The sequence below is a fragment of the Maylandia zebra genome, linkage group LG12, assembly GCF_041146795.1.
Source record: "Maylandia zebra isolate NMK-2024a linkage group LG12, Mzebra_GT3a, whole genome shotgun sequence".
In the NCBI taxonomy this organism is placed as follows: domain Eukaryota; kingdom Metazoa; phylum Chordata; class Actinopteri; order Cichliformes; family Cichlidae; genus Maylandia; species Maylandia zebra.
The window spans coordinates 1,225,062-1,238,781 of record NC_135178.1 but is presented as its reverse complement, the minus strand read 5'-3'; the positions used below and the strand labels follow the sequence as shown (position 1 = coordinate 1,238,781).

The 13,720-nt window shown below is 43.4% G+C and overlaps 1 protein-coding gene across 1 annotated transcript in view; it reads left to right on the top strand.

The window, feature by feature from the left end:
- Positions 1–6,572: 6,572 nt before the first annotated feature.
- Positions 6,573–13,720, top strand: part of pdzd2 (PDZ domain containing 2) — a 96,608-nt gene continuing 89,460 nt past the window's right edge. Inside the window, exon 1 of the mRNA XM_024799117.2 lies at positions 6,573–6,898. The gene's annotated coding sequence lies outside the window, so the exon portion shown is untranslated. The remainder of the gene's footprint in view (positions 6,899–13,720) is intronic.

Sequence of the window (13,720 nt, the reverse complement as noted above, 5' to 3'; positions counted from 1 at the left end):
ATCATCATCGTTTATTTGTATAGCACTTTAAAAAAACACACCAGGCAGACCAAAGTGCTGAACAACACAAATCAAAACAACAAAGTTAAAATACAATAAATTAATAAGAAAGGTGTCAGTTTCCTAAAAGCCAGGGAATAAAAGTAGGTTTTCAATCTGGACTTAAAGACCTGCACTGATGACACTTGTCTAATATGGAGGGGAGGGTTATTCCAAAGCATCGGTCTCCTCTGCATTTCAGCCGCGACTTAGGAACCGACAGCAACAGCTGCTCAGCTGAACGGAGCGAGCGAGTAGGAACATGTGACTTCAGCAAATCAGATAAGCATACAGGAGCCAGACAATTTAAAGATTTAAAAACCAATAAAAGGACTTTAAAACGAACCCTAAATTAAATGGGAAGCCAATGTAAAGAAGCCAGGACCGGAGTGATGTGATCGAATTTTCTACTGCCGGTTAAAAATCGTGCTGCTGCATTTTGCACTAACTGCAGGCTTGACAAAGTGCCCAACCCAAGCCCAATTAAAAGGAAATCACAATAGTCCAGACGTGAGGTGATAAAAGCATGAATAAGAGTTTCCAAATTGCTTTTGAAAAGAAAAGGCTTGACCTTCGACAGGCGTCTGAGGTGATAAAAAGCTGATTTTAACATTTACATGACCATCGAAGGTAAGTGCGGAATCAAATTTAACACCAAGATCAGTGATTGAACTTTTCAAATGGGAGGTCAAATCACCAAAATCAACATCTGGAGAATCAGTAGAACGATGCGGGCCAAATAAAATTCTGTTTTTGATCATTAAAATTTAGAAAGTTATTTGCCATCCATGATTTGACATCGCTAAGACAGTCAAGCAGAGATTGACATGGGGAGGTATCCAAATGACTAAAAGGTAAGTAAAGCTGGCAGTCATCGGCATACAAATGAAATGACACTCCGTGTTTACGAAAAATCGCACCAAGAGCGAGTAAATACAGCGAGAAAAATAAGGGCCCGAGGATAGATCCCTGGGGGACACCCCAAAGCAGAGGGGCCACAGAGGACGCGGCCAACCCCAGCTTAACACAAAAACTCCTTTCGGAAAGTTATGATTTTATTCACGACAATGCCAAATCAGAAATTCCCACACAGTGGTGTAAGCGGGAGATCAGCAGGTCGTGGTCCACTGTGTCAAATGCAGCTGTCATGTCCAATAAGACAAGCGCAGCATATTTACCACAATCAGTCGCAACAAGAATGTCATTCATAGCTTTAACAAGAGCTGTCTCCGTACTGTGAAAGGGCTTAAAACCAGATTGAAAGATTTCAGACAGCTGCGAGTCATTCAAGTAGTCTAACAGCTGGGTATGTACAATCCTCTCCAAGATCTTGCTTAAAAAGGGAAGCTTGGAGAAAGGTCTAAAATTCGACATAACAGAACTATCAAGGCCAGGTTTCTTAAGTAAGGGATGTATGACTGCATGTTTAAAGGTCCATTAGACATGGATCCACATTCAGCTGGATCAGTTTTTCAGAAGGACCTGAGGCGAATTAAGAGCAGAGCTAAAATCAATCCCACATATGGTAAATGGACTGGATACACTTTTCTGCTCTATCTGAGCACTCACAGCGCTCTACACTAGTTGTCACTTTTTCCTACACACTTCCTGTCTAACATCCACACTCTGATTGATACATCAGAGATGCAACATGGGGTTAATGTCTTTGCCCAAGGATATTTGGCAGCAGACTAGGATCAAACCACCAACCTTCCAGTTAGTAGGTGACCACCCCACATGCAGAGGGACATGAATTATCAGCAAACATTCATAAAAAATAAACAACAGTCTGGTCTTATATAACCTACTGTTCCCACCTAAACTATTCAGCCTCTTCTCTCAAGAACTTCTGCCGAGATTTTTGTCAGTTGGCACCCGCCCGGCTATAGCTGGGTTTAATTTATTCTGGTGCTAGGATTTAAAAACTACAAATAAAATAAAATTATAACCCTTACCTTTTGACTGGCAACTGTCTCAGGTTGGACTGATGACAGCTGGGTTAAGGTCCAAACCCCTGCCACTATTTTAGACAAGAAGAGTGTTTGAAGAGAATGGATGGAATTAAAATCAGCAGATGTTGAAGTTTCCTATGAAGCAGTACCCTAAAAAGACCAATAAATGGCGCTATTGTACCATTTGCCCTGTAGAGTAGCTCTGTTATACCTATTCTTCATACTGTTTGTGAGGGAGTTCGCCTGTCTTTCCCAGGGTACAAAAGTTGACCAAAAATGGACTGAAGAAAAAAAATCTATAAGAAAACTTAGATGGAGGTATGCCTTCACGCACGCTCAATCATCCGGGTAAGGAAATCCCAGAAAGTTGATTCTGTTCATCTGTTTTCAGTGGGAGAAACGCTTCGTCATCATCAGGTGACTTCTTCAGTCTCAGCTGACTGCAGGTTTCCAACCTTATAAACAGGACATTTGTAAAATGACCTAAACTAGGACCACTGACTAACTATTGGCCATAAGGTCACTGATATGTCACATGGAGGATGTGGACATGTAAGAGAGAGAAAAACTGTCAACAACTCACTCAAGCAGAGAAAAATATCCTTGCAAAAGGGCTGAACTTTGCTACGATGCTGAGATTGTGTAACTGATCACAGCCACAGAGTCAGAAATTCAAAACAACAACACCGCAGATGTGAAAGCAGAGCAACTGTGGATGAAAATGTCGGCCTGTCTCAGCAAAGAAAAGTCCCCAGCATCCAATATCAGCATGGAGGAGAGGAAGGTACTTACACCGCTTAGTAAGGACAACAACAGCACCATCCAGCAGTCTACAGCAGGTGTTGGTTTGCTAAACCACACAGACCTTCATGAGAAAATTTAGCTCAGTGACAAAAATACTATAAAATACTAAAATATGAACCCTTGAAACAAGACCCAGGTAGTGGTCACAGGAAAAGGGTGATAGATTGTCTTAAGCAGTTGACTTTACTGACCAGACCTCAGACCACAAGTCACACCCAGGGGAATCTACACCAAGTCTGTATAGTTAACTAAAAAAAACATAAACAGGGTGCACCTTTAAGACCTCCTTTAAAGCCTGTATGATCAGCTCTGTCACTTGTAACATCTCTTAGTTTCTGGCTTCGATCCTGACCCATTGATAGGCAGCTCTGAACACCACATCCAGAACACTTTGGATTTTGTTGAGAAGGTGAGAGATGTCATCATGGAGGCAGATGAAACCATGGTCTCGTACGACGTTACATCTCTCTTCATTTGCATCCCAGTCACGGAAGCATTGGAGGTAGTCCGTAAGAGATTAGACCCCAACCTCAGCAACAGGACCGCTCTCAGCATCCACCAAGTGTGTTTGAACTGTGTCTTCATTACACCTGTTTCACATACAAGGGTCAGTTCTACAGACGGAAACATGGGTGTGCCGTGGGCTCCCAGTTTCACCCATCGTGGCCAATTTGAACATGGAAGAAGTGGAAAAGAGAGCTCTGCTAATCTACCCTGGAACACCTCCAAGCCATTGGTTCAGATATGTGGATGACACCCGGCTGAAAATCAAATCTCAGGACGTACCACATTTCACAGATCACATTAACTCTGTGGACCGACACATCAGATTCACCAGGGAGGATATGAAAAGGGGCAGGTTAGCCTTCTTAGACTGTGAGATTTCCATCAGTAATGGGGGACATCTAAAAGCTGACGTGTACCGTAAACCTACACATACGGATCAGTATCTAAGGTTTGACTCACATCAAACGTCATTATATACTCTCTATTGTTCTATTATACTACCTTACAGGACATACTGTGTGGAAGTGTGGGGAAACGTATAAAACACATCCAATATACATTCTGCAAAAAAGAGCATGTAGTTTGTTGTTGCTGTGGTTTACGTGCTGGAAATGGTTTTATTTGTGTATGCTCATGTGTTAGTGTGTATCTATACATCCATCCATCCACTGGAGCACAAACTGGGGGTCATCAGGACACTACAACACAGAGCGAACACCATCCGCACAGACACAGCAGCCAGGGAGGCAGAAGAACATCAAGAAGGCCCTGAGTAAATGTGGCTATCCTAGCTGGATGTTTGTCAAAGCTGGGAAGGCTCCTAAAAAAAGCTCCAGCCGATCCAGGAGTACGTGTCAGGAGTATCAGAATAGTTGAGACAAAATCTCATCTCTTTGACTTTCAAACCCCAAAACGTGCTGCGATAAGGATCCAGAGTATCAAACAGAGTAACATAGTGTACGCTGTTAAGTGCAGGAGGATTGCCAGGATTTATACATTGGGGAAACCAAAGAACCTCTGGCTAAGAGGACGGCACAACACAGCAGAGCCACCTCGTCGGGCCAGGACTCTGCAGTCTATGCACACCTACAGGCCAGTGGACACTCTTTCAATGATGAGGATGTATCATCCTGGACAGGGAGGAACGCTGGTTTGAGGGCGGAGTCAAGGAGGCCATTTACGTGAAAAGGGAAAGACCATCTCTGAATGGAGGAGGGGCCTAAAGGTACATCTGTCACCATCTTACATGCTGTGATTGCAGCCATTCCCCAACTCTCTGTGAATTCTTGAATGTGTTGTCTGTCACTTCTTTTCACCCACTTGTCCACATCATCTGTGTGGGTGTGGCATATCAGTGGCCCTGGTACTGACCTCCCAGTCCATTGTTCATCAGTGGTGCTAGTTTCAGTCAATAACCAAATGTACTGTTGTGTAAACCTGCAGTCAGCTGAGAGTCACCTGGATGAGTCATGAAAACTCTTCATCCAGATGAACAGCTGCAGTCTTTAACCCCATTTTTCAAATACATTTAATAGCAAACACTCATAAAGCAGTTTCCATCTGAAGAGGACATACCATGTTCAGACATCAGAGACTAAAACAGCTCTGCTATCACTTCAGACATAAATAAAGACAGAGTGTTTGAAGGGTTAGTGAAGTCTGGCTAGCTGAAACATAGTGTGCTACCTGGTGGTGCTAACATAGTGTAATGAAGACCGAGGAATAGTGGTAACTAATAATAATGAAAGTAAATGTGATTGGATGAATGCAGTCCGACAGTGACCAGTGATTATTTTCAGGGGCTTGTTTGTGCCAAAAAAAGGAAAATGCAAAGCACTGCAACATGTTAAAAAGATGGCCGCCTTAATAAACTCAGTAGGAGCTTGGAACCAGAGGCAGGGTTGATACGTCACCATATATGACCTATTGTTCTACATGTTGGAACAGCAGGTCCTACTAAATAATGATGACGTGCACCAGACACGTCTTAGTATCAATAAGCATAAAACAAGAAAGGCACTGCTAAGTGAAATGAAAGGGCACAACTGGTAGAACTCATGGGGCTCAATCTAGGCTGACTGCTGCAGAGCCATGTGTTTACCTGAGGACACCAATCACCCACCTTGATGGCCCGGTGGAAGCACCTTCAGTTGAACTAATCATTTACTGTATGACTTTATCAGTCCCCAACATTTTGGCTTTCTTTATAACATTGCCCCAGTTCAGTGCTCTGTGTGGGTATTCAGTTATGGACATTTGTGCTCTCTCTGAAGGTCCCACCAAAGTGTTTCAGTGGGGCTGAGGTCTGGAATGGGCCTTTGCAGCAGCTTGACTCTTTTCTTTTTCAGCTGTGCTTGGGATCATCGTCCTGTTGCACGACCCAATTAGAGCCAAGCTTTAACTGTCAGACAGATGGACGCACATTTGACAGATGGTCCACACTTCATGCTCCACTCAGTGATTGAAAGGTGCCCAGATCACCAAGCCTCCACCACTGTGCTTCACAGTTTGTGGTGATATTTAAAAGTGGTCCTCTGCACGCCGCCAGACGTCTTCACTTTGGTATCGTCTGTCTGAAGGATATTGTTCTAAGTGTTTTGTTGTTCATTTTGCAGCTTTGCAAACCTAAGCTGTGCTACCACACTGACTTTAGACAGAAGAGGCTTCGCCTGGCAACCCTTCCAACAACTCGTATGATTTCAAGTCTTTTTTCTAATTGTACTGACATGAAATGCATCATTTGAGATGCAACACAGGCCACCTATATCGCCTTATCCCAAGGATGCATTAAGGTGTTTTTTGTACTTTTCTGTACTCTGTAGGGTCCTGTAAATGATTTTAACATGGTTGTATGTTGAATATATATGTGAGAGTGTGCTGTTTGAGAAGAAGAAAGCCCGGGTCTACCAGTGCACTAAAGGAGGTGAAGAACAAAGGTTACAATGTTAGAGAGATGTCCATGTGTGTGGCATCATAGTAACCAGGATGAATAAGCACAGTCACGTATACAGTACGGCTGGTTCCATTTGAACTTGGAGACAGCCAGAGTGGAAACACCGAGCAGCATGCTAACATCTGCTAATTCCTGCTTCATGTTGTAACAAGTTCAAGTTGGGAGAGTTGGGAGGTCAGTTTGACAGACCATAGTATTATTACTACTGTAGAGTTATCACACGATGTGATGGACAGCACATCACAACACGTAGTGTTGGGGAGCCCACGGGGGGAGGAGCTGGGCGCAAAAGAACCACCTCAACAAATCTGGACGTGACTCCACCCTCCGTGTGCAGTGGGGAGTGGGGCGGCCGAGTGACAGTTCAACCCGAACCCAAACCACCCGTGACTGTGGCTCAGCAGGCTGAAGTTTGACTTTGTCTCTGTGTTTTTTTTCCTCGGTGTTCCCGGAGAGGATATCGGGACTTCTGAAGTTTGGAGCCGCTTTTCTTCAGAAGCTTTGCGCCACTTTATTCCTGCACACAGGCGCTCTGTGAAGCGCGCCTTTCATCTCTCTTTAAAAAGGAAAAAACCCGCTGAAAACACGGAGGATTGTTCGAGCTGGAAGTGGAAGCCTTAGAGGAACATGGTGTAGCCCGCAGGTACAGTAGCTCTGCGTTATCTTCGCACTGAGTACGCGTTTAGAGACGTGGACGGTAACACAGCAGTGACTGAGCCTTTGCGAGTGTGTCGCTTTCACAGAATAGGGACACGCTGGAAAATAGCGAGCATCAGCAGTATCCGCTTGGCTGCACAGCTCTGGACCGTCTGAGCGCTTCACTTTATTACGCATTATACGGACAGCTGTGAACTAAATAAGTCACGTTACTGAAGACTTTCAGATACTAACTAATCATAACCAACCAATCTGACCAGCAACGTTTTCTTTAGAAAAAGTTTGGTGTTAATGCATTATTATTGTTATTGTTATTATTGTTATTGTTATTATTATTATTATTATTATTATTAGTAGTAGTAGTAGTAGTAGTAGTGTATCTAGATACATGTCAGCAGAAGGTTAAACTATATAACCTCAACAACAGCACCTTGTGTGTGTGTGTGTGTGTTGTTTTTCTTCTTCTTGAATTTATAATTTAAAAGCACAAAGCGTGAATGTCTCTGATGTGTTTACCGACCATCAGTCTGTCAGACACACCGAGTGATTCCTTAAAGTTCTCTCTGCTCTCTCAGCTCCATTCACTGTTGCTTTCAAGCTCTTTTGGCTCCAGCTTTAAAATGACCTCATTAAGAAGTAATGTGATTTCTTTTCAGTGTAGAGACTGCCATCCAACATTCACAGCCTACCACCCTCACGAGCCACACAAGTACTTAGTTGAACAGAGCATGTGAAATATGTACAGTATGATTATGAACATGTTGTATACGAAACCATCCAAACACATTTCACTGCTACATGTCTCATGTCTCTGATGTCTCACTGATGTATGAGAGGACACATCGTGGGCTTCACTAGGAAAAAAAACACAAATACTCTGCAATACCTGGTCCTGGTACTGATACTGCAGATAATATGGATGTTTTTCCCAGGTTCCAAATTAGAGTGACTTTGTGTGTGTCTGTATGTAAACGCCTTGAGACAGCTGTACTTGCTGTGAATTGAAATTGAACTGTGTCGTAACAGAGGTCGAAAGTAACAAAATACAAGTACTTGGTAACAGTGCATAGAATCTTCTGTTATTTTTATTGTTGTCCTTTATTTATCCAGATCAAAGTTTCCAAGAGGGCAGCACATAAATACGATACATAACAATATAACAAATGCAATATTCCACACAGACACAGGAATAATATGCAACAATGACATTATAAGCAGTCACACTAACCAGAGGAGCTTTTCTCTCACTCATATAAATACAACTAAAGTCCCACATTGTAACTATTTCTGACCATTTCAGTTTATTCTGTGGATTATTCCAGAAACACAGCCATATTTAAATGTTGTTGTTTTTTAATTGTGTTCTGACTCAGGGGACAAGCATTTGTATATTGTTGGGAGAGCGTAGGCTAGACTGGATGTGGTTTTTACACATAAACACACAGATAAGAAGGAACCAGGCCAAGGAGACATCGATTTACCAAGAAACTGTGTATGCAGGTGAAAGTGGATATGTGAGGTCTGTGGATATATGAGGTCTGTGGATATATGCTGTCTGTGGACATGTGCGGTCTGTGGACATGTGCTGTCTGTGGACATGTGCTGTCTGTGGATATATGCGGTCTGTGGACATGTGCGGTCTGTGGATATATGAGATCTGTGGACATGTGCGGTCTGTGGATATATGCGGTCTGTGGACATGTGCGGTCTGTGGATATATGAGATCTGTGGACATGTGCGGTCTGTGGATATATGCGGTCTGTGGACATGTGCGGTCTGTGGACATGTGCTGTCTGTGGACATGTGAGGTCTGTGGATATATGCGGTCTGTGGACATGTGCGGTCTGTGGACATGTGCTGTCTGTGGACATGTGCGGTCTGTGGATATATGCGGTCTGTGGACATGTGCGGTCTGTGGATATATGCGGTCTGTGGATATATGCTGTCTGTGGACATGTGCGGTCTGTGGATATATGCGGTCTGTGGATATATGCGGTCTGTGGACATGTGCGGTCTGTGGATATATGCTGTCTGTGGACATGTGCGGTCTGTGGATATATGCGGTCTGTGGACATGTGCGGTCTGTGGATATATGCGGTCTGTGGACATGTGCGGTCTGTGGATATGTGCTGTCTGTGGACATGTGCGGTCTGTGGATATATGCGGTCTGTGGACATGTGCGGTCTGTGGATATATGCTGTCTGTGGACATGTGCGGTCTGTGGATATATGCGGTCTGTGGACATGTGCGGTCTGTGGATATATGCTGTCTGTGGACATGTGCGGTCTGTGGATATATGCTGTCTGTGGACATGTGCGGTCTGTGGATATATGCGGTCTGTGGACATGTGCGGTCTGTGGATATATGCTGTCTGTGGACATGTGCGGTCAGTGGATATATGTGGTCTGTGGATATATGCGGTCTGTGGACATGTGCGGTCTGTGGATATATGAGGTCTGTGGACATGTGCGGTCTGTGGATATATGCTGTCTGTGGACATGTGCGGTCTGTGGATATATGTGGTCTGTGGATATATGCTGTCTGTGGACATGTGCGGTCTGTGGATATATGTGGTCTGTGGATATATGCAGTCTGTGGACATGTGCGGTCTGTGGATATATGAGGTCTGTGGACATGTGCGGTCTGTGGATATATGCGGTCTGTGGACATGTGCGGTCTGTGGATATGTGCTGTTTGTGGATATACAGAAAACATTATTTAGCAGTAGCAGAGAGAACAGTGACATACACGATTTCCACAGCCGGTAATAAAACATGGATCAGGAAACAGGATCTTTAAGTTCTGGTCTGATGCATCAATCAGCACATCAGCATAAAGACTCCAGTATCTGTTCTACGTCAGATTATCAGAACAAGCTTGTTATTTTTCTTTTAAGAAGTTTGAGGCAGGTTTTATTTCACATCAGTGCGTGCCGTCAAAATGATGAAAAAACATTTAATTTATGCATCATTTGTAGCGCTGTACTAAGAGTTAAAGTGGGGCAGAACAATCCAGAAGTGTTTTTGAAAGGAGAAATACAGGAAGGGGTGGGAGGGAGAGCGGTTCGGTTTGAAGGCGAGGGCTGTTCAATGCGATCTGAAATCTAAAGCTTACATGAGAGCGACCTTTAATATACTATATACTGGATCAGTATATGATGCAAAATGTCATATGAACCTGAAGTGTGTACAAACTGTGTGTTATTTACAGGGTGCATGAAAACACTGCAGGTTAGAGCAGGACGACGGCTCACATTGAAGCTCACAGCAGAAACTGATTGATTCACTACAACTAATGTTGTACTAATGCACTAAATATATTATTTTGTTCTTATTATTAGTAGCACAAGGCTCAGTTAGCTTTGGACAAAGTAGTAGAAACATCTTCAGAAAAGCTGCTTTTCACTTTCTGACTGTGAGTACATTTCACAGCCTGCACGCTTGTTCAAGATTTCAGATTTTTTAACACAAGTACTGTACTTCTGCTGACCCTCCTGTTCTCAGGTACAACAATGATATGTGTGGGTCAGTTTGACACACGTCATTGTTAGTCGTCCAAAAGTGTCAGACACCCAAATATTCCCATAAACAGTGTTTATATGTCATGATTAATCCATTACTAACATTTCAATCAATATTTAATGCAATGTAGCTCACAGATCATGGTTCAATGCTGATATATAACTCGTTTTTTCATAAAAAAAATGAGTATTTAAACATTTTTAATGTACATTGAAAAGTCCTGCATACAAAACAGAATGTTTTCCATGATATTGACTTTTCTAAAATGTAGTAATAATAGCTGTAAGCGTGTTGAACATTCGTATCTCAATTTTCAAATCAGATTACTGAGAGAAAATACAAAGTCTCCAGAGACGTGTTCTGCATCCCACAGACTGGCTGCTGACTCACAGACCCAGCCAGGACTCGCAAACATGCATCCTGTCAGTTCTCCTTCAGATACACCGTCTCTTCAGATTAGCTGTTTTCAGAATGACTTTCTGTACCGAGCTCTGTCACACGAGTCACTGCCACACTAGTGGGACTTGGCACCGTTTGTTATTGTGTTTCGTGCACTTTTGGCTGATGTGTATCTCAGGATGAAGATCACAATATTTAACCATTTTTTGATAATATTGTTGTCCTTGGAGGGATATGAATAGGGATGGGTACCGGTGTCCGGTGCCATGATGGCACCGGTTCTGACATAAACGGTAGTAACCAGACCGAAAAGCAGCGCACATTTCGGTGCTTTATTTCAGTGCTTTTTTTTCCTGAGCTGTGATACACTTCTAGCCAATCATTTTACGTTTCCGAGGATAGTAGGCGGGGCCAGGTACGTACGTTCTTTTAGAGCAGAGCTACAGATTAAAAATGCCCAAGGCGAAGCGGTCAAAAGTCTGGCTGTACTTCACAGCAAAAGATGCAAACTCAGCAGCAACAAGTGCTTTAAGCTGATACTGTGATACTGTCAAAGGAGGTAACACCTCAAATCTGATGAAACACCTGGCGACGCATAGCATTTTTTTAAAGCCGAGAAATGCACCGTATTTGATAGCTTGCTGCGAGACCTCACACCGAGCACATCTACTGCGGGTGTGGTGCCTGTTATCGGACCCGGAGTTAGCAACATCCCCCAAAAACACGAAGAGGAGAGTCCTGGCCCCTAGCCCTGCCAGTGTAGCAGAAATGATGAGGATGATGATGCAGCAGCAGCCGTTCTTCTCTGCGTGAGTAGCTTAATGTTGTTCGTGTGTAATTTACGTTGAGTAGGCTAACCACGTTATTACATTAATGCATGTAAGGTGAACTAGCAAACATCATCATAGCTACATGCGGCTGTCTTCCTGTTTGATGGCAGATACTCCCTTCACCCTGGACAAAAAGGCTAAAATGACCAAAGAAAAAGTGGAAAACAGCTAAACATGAGAGGTTTTTAGACAAAGTTTGTGTTTTTTCCATTGTTTAAGCACTGCTTCCAGCCAAGAGTGATACCATATATGCCCCATAGCTGCAGAAAAGGCTAACATTGTTATCTTTTTACAAAAACAGCTGAACATGAGAGGTTTTTGGACCAATTTTGTGTTCTCCATTCTTTAAGCACCGGTTTGAGCACCGTTTGAGCACCGGCACCGTTTCAAAAGTACCGATTTGGCACCGGTATCGGATAAAACCTAAACGATACCCATCCCTAGATATGAACAGCAGTTTCCTCATTTGGTTCATAATCTGAATCCTGAGACTTCAAGATGTTCTTCAGCCACATCCTCCTCAGACGAATCTCCCACCCTGTGATCAAAGCTCCAGAGCCTGCTGGGCTCTCAGCTTTTTACTTCTGCTGCCCGTTTGGTAATAAACTGACAGGCTGCAGAGTCCTTATGTACTCTGCTCATTTCCTGCTGAGTGTACATTCAGTGTGGTTGGAGCTGGCCGGAGAGCAGAAAAGGTTCCCATCAAACGTCATAACATCACTTTACACATGAGGTCAGTAAGTCAGTTGTGTGTTTGAAGTGAAATATGGCTCACCCCGTTAGCCTCCACTTTGACTGCCAGGTCAAACTGACTCGAACCGTATCTATGTAATATGAACCTGCAGGGTTAAAGATATGTCAGATGGACCATTTATATGTTGATCACACTTTTTTAGCAAAGCAAAATAAGTTTCATGTTAAAAAAGCAATTTGAACCATTTTTAAAAATGTTTTTCAAATATCAAAACAGTCAGTTGGACCCACAACATAACAGAAGGGTTAAATAAAGCCTCAGCTGCTTCCCTGTCACGGTGTAGAGGAAACAGCCTGAGCTGCATTGGTAATGAGAGCTCAGCACAGAAGCAGCAGAACCAGAAATCAAGTAAGACGAGCCTCAAATTCCTAACAGCAGGGTCAGCTGCTCTCCTGATCTCAAGTCATTTTTTGGTATCAGAATTGACCATAATGGATCAGTTGGGGTGACTCTGGGTTAACAGGCTCTAAAACTCATCCTGACAACCATCAAAAGGCTAAACTTGAAGTTTACATACATGACTTCACACAGTGCGCTGCTTACTGTACTTCTTTCAGAGTTAGTAGTTCTGTGCCCTGTGGTCTCAGTTACACTGCTGTAATTCAATTCAATTCAATTGTATTTATACAGCGCCAAATCACAACAACAGTCGCCTCAAGGAGCTTTACATTGTAAGGTCGACCCTACAATAATACACACAGACATAAACCCAACAATCACATGACCCCCTATGAGCAAGCACTTTGGTGACAGTGGGAAGGAAAAACTCCCTTTTAACAGGAAGAAACCTCCGGTAGAACCAGGCTCAGGGAGGGGCGGGGCCATCTGCTGTGATTGGTTGGGGTGAGAGAAGGAAGACAGGATAAAGACATGCTGTGGAAGAGAGACAGAGGTTAATAACAGATATGATTCAATGCAGAGAGGTCTGTTAACACATAGTGAGTGAGAAAGGTGACTGGAAAGGAAAAACTCAATGCATCATGGGAATCCCCGGCAGCCTACGTCTATTGCAGCATAACTAAGGGAGGATTCAGGGTCACCTGGTCCAGCCCTAACTATATGCTTTAGCAAAAAGGAAAGTTTGAAGCCTGATCTTGAAAGTAGAGAGTGTCTGTCTCCCGAATCCAAACTGGAAGCTGGTTCCACAGAAGAGGGGCCTGAAAACTGAAGGCTCTGCCTCCCATTCTACTTTTAAATACTCTAGGACAGGGGTCAGCATTTGGACCCGGTTTCCACGCAAAGGTAAACACTGGGAGCCGCAAATACTTTTTGACATCTAAAATGAAGATAACACTGTATCAAGG